This window comes from Polypterus senegalus, unplaced genomic scaffold, assembly GCF_016835505.1.
Source record: "Polypterus senegalus isolate Bchr_013 unplaced genomic scaffold, ASM1683550v1 scaffold_6423, whole genome shotgun sequence".
In the NCBI taxonomy this organism is placed as follows: domain Eukaryota; kingdom Metazoa; phylum Chordata; class Cladistia; order Polypteriformes; family Polypteridae; genus Polypterus; species Polypterus senegalus.
Genome location: NW_024377874.1, coordinates 2,744 through 6,379, shown reverse-complemented (window position 1 = coordinate 6,379; position 3,636 = coordinate 2,744). Strand labels below are relative to the sequence as shown.

Genomic DNA, 3,636 nt, shown 5'->3' with positions numbered 1-3,636 from the left:
GCCTTAAATATCTTTAAACCGACAGAAAACAGATGGCACATTGCAGCACATATTTTCATCATGGACCACCTTCTGCCGATAGCTGGATGTAATCTTCATTTTCAACTTGACGGTTTCCTCATCTGAACGATGTTTCATAAAGGAAATCTCCCGTTTGCATTGTTCCTCGTTCAATACACGTTGAGAAATGGACAAAGGCTCACATGCGGATGTTGGTCCTCCTGTACACAGCTGGTATGTTAATCTTTTCTCCTCAGAGCCTACTTTTCTTTGTCTGGTCTCGAGACGTCGGGCTAAATAACCTGCTCCACTTTCTGGGTCATCGTGGTGCTCCTTGGGGTTAGGGAGTTCAATAAGTGCTCTTTATATAAAGCCAGGACTCCCTTACAAATCAAACCCAACTAGAACTCCCAAACAAATAACTTGCAAGGAAGCTTTTGATCATTACAAAATTGCCTCAAGGATACTACTATAAAATACAATTTTAATCATCAATACTTATGTAGCCATTTTTTGATAAAGGGTCTTTCAAATAAGCAAAGAGACACAATTCCTCTTGCATACATCTCCCTTACATGTCTTGGTGGGGTTGTCCTGTAACAGACCCATGTACGTTTGTGTAAAGAAACAAGTTTCCTGCATATTGTTTAGTAATAATCAGGACTGTGAAGCATTTGTTTTAAATTGATAACCCATCAAAGTTAACCTACCCATAAGTCTGTCATTTTAGCAGTAACCATATTGACCATTTGTCATCTTGTGCCATCCATTAGAGTTTTGGTCCGCGTGTATTCCTTGATTACACGATCTCCTCCTGGGCTTTTCTGCAATATGTTCTCAATCAGCTATGAGGGAAATGGGGAAAAAAAATACATTAAGGACCACACATTTCAGCATACTTCTTAGTTAAGGTGTTGAATGGTTCACCTATTAAAATTTGAAACAATGTACCATAGTCCTTTATCACTGGTCATAGAAATGAAGTGCTAGCTTTAAAGGTTTTAACACTGAGAAATGTATCGTCTCACATAAGCCAACAAACATTTAGAATACTGTCACGTTACTTACACATCCAGCTTCATGGTCGTCGAGCGTTCTCGGCCGTTAACTTGTGTGGTCTCCATCATCACCTTATGACCTTGTCATCTGAGTCACATGTAGAAGGACAGCATGAGGTGTTTGGAGGAATTGCTGTACAGCAGAAGTATGGAGTCACTTAACTACATAAAGAAGTACGACAGAAAAAATACATTATGTGATGGTCCTTTGAGAAAACAATATATTTCAATTCAATGGATCGTCAAATAACTAATGCTAATTTTTGAAATAATGTACATCTTAAACAAAAATTGCCCTTTACATTCAAGATTTAATGTTAAATTTTTTTACCCTATACAATTTTGTTTTAAAGTTAGAAACAAACAACTCAACCAATAAATTCACTATGTGACATACAATCTGTAGTGCTGTGATGCAGTTCACATCTAAAACATTTTTGTACTCTTTTTCCCTTTCGATATTAGCACAATTTCAAATAAATTAACTATCATTAGCACACCTTTTTTTAAAAACTTACCAAACTCTGCCTCAGGCACCAGCTCTAAAATGCCATAATCTGGATTTTGAAGATGTACGTGAAGAGGTTCTTCATCAACCTCAGTTTCTGATTTATCATGAACTTTTAGTTTAGAGTTCCTCTGGTATATTAAATTTGATGAATGCTGCATCAAGGGGGCAACTGGGCAAACATAACTAATTGTATCAAAAGCGTTATAGCAAACTTATAAATAAGGTTATAGAAAAACATATCAGAAACAATGTATTATTTTAAACAAAGCAGTAATTAAACGACATGTTTCAGGAAGTCTTTCATTGTCAAATCAATGACTTTTACATATTTTTGTACTTGACCTTCACTGTTCTGTAAAAATTCAAATTTTAGACATTCATTCAGCACAATTGTACAAAAATAATGTTTCACCCAATAATACAATTCTTGTAAAAAATGTACTTATTTATATATTTCGGAATTAAATGTGGACAGGCCGCCCATTTTAAAATGCAAACTGCCTATAAATGTATGTTCCGAGCGCCCTTGCAGTAGCACACGGTCTCAGTAAGTCTGAGCGAACAGCAGGACGTTTAACACGCAGATCTTGGACCTTAAAATGCATGGAGATGTGAAGGGTGCCTCAGTAACACTCACGTCTTTCCCTAATAAGTATAAACTGGCCCTTGTTTGCTAATCAACGCATTTCCCCGGGCGTTTGCTTCAGACTTCCCAAAAGATCAGCTATCAAGTTGACGTATTTACAGTAAAGTAAAAGTCTCAAGGCGCTGAACTATCAAAAAAAGGACTAAATAAAATACCGAGAAACAAAATCTACAACAATGCCAATCCACCCGCGGAGTGGCAGCTCTACCCAAATGCCTGTCCTCACATTCTGCCGATCTCATAACCTTTATTCCGGCTCCAGAGACAGCCAAGACCCTACATGGCGACGACCCTATCCACACTCGGCTAAAACGCATCCATCACAGAACACAACATCATCTCACCAGATCGGCGGTAGCAAGTCGAGTTTCAAAGAGAGCCACAGACGGCAGGCCACACACACAGACGTCTTCTTTACGACCATAAAATGGCATTTTTGTAATAATTTACTGAAGGAGGTTTTTGTAATTGCACGCTTTTGAAGTAATAACCACATCGTTTGTGTTCAGTGTGCCGACATTCAAACAGCCGACCTGCCACTCGAGCGCGAAGCTAATCGGAGCGCCACATGGACGGCCAGGCGCGAGTTCAAGTAGATGAAAAGTAATTTAGATGACCAGATAAGACGAACACCGCTATGCAGGTGCGATCAAATTAACGTAACATGGAAAGTGATTAAAATATCTACGTTTACTGAATTATATTCTTAATGGGTAAAATAAGAACAGCAAAGTTTGATATTATTGGTGCTCTGATTTAAATAAAATGCCGACTAAAGCGATGAAGCCCATTTAAGGGATAGTGAAGCAGGAACGCCTAGCATTGTTTGACGCATTTTAACACAGAAAAACTGTTCTACAATTGTAATTGTATTTAACATGCTTTGTTAATTATTGACATAAATCATTGTTTTTCCGTTATATATAAATATAAATAAATATACGTTCAAGCATTATGGTTTCACACGAACGAAATCCACCCCAACAAAAGAAATTGAACTTAGAAAAATAACAATATCTTGAAGTGTTGCTTTTTTTTAGGGTACCGTGTAATTACTATATGTATGTATGTATTTTAATTCAGTACTTACCTACAAAAAACTGCAAAGGTTTTACCTTTTCCATGTACAACACGAAACAAATGCAAAGACGCTTATATCTTTAATTAGCCGGAAATTGAAAGGCCGAGTTTAGACAGTTCTGAGTGATCGTTACACCTCTCCGTTAAACTCTGAATAGTAACACCCACTCTATAGATGCTGAGCCGAAATAACACCAAAGGTGTCAAAAAGAATCCACACTGTTATTTTAACACCTTGATTTTTACAGTCTACATCGGTTTGAATAGAACGGTTAGGATTTACAGGCAGGTCGCCTTAGTGTAGCATTCGCTTCAACATTGATATCATTATTGTACATGCA

General features: G+C 37.4%; 1 long non-coding RNA gene across 3 annotated transcripts; it reads right to left on the bottom strand.

Annotated features, from left to right (window-relative positions):
• Positions 1-507: 507 nt before the first annotated feature.
• LOC120519496 lies at positions 508-3,337 on the bottom strand. Of its 3 annotated transcripts, XR_005631541.1 has the most exons (4): positions 3,306-3,337; positions 1,069-1,220; positions 711-845; positions 567-594 (listed from the first exon to the last, which is right to left on the bottom strand). It is a non-coding gene; the product is annotated as an uncharacterized LOC120519496 (long non-coding RNA). The 3 variants fall into 3 exon arrangements; XR_005631540.1 differs by having other exon boundaries at positions 508-845; XR_005631542.1 differs by lacking the exon at positions 3,306-3,337 and adding an exon at positions 1,577-1,688 and having other exon boundaries at positions 508-845.
• Positions 3,338-3,636: the final 299 nt, after the last annotated feature.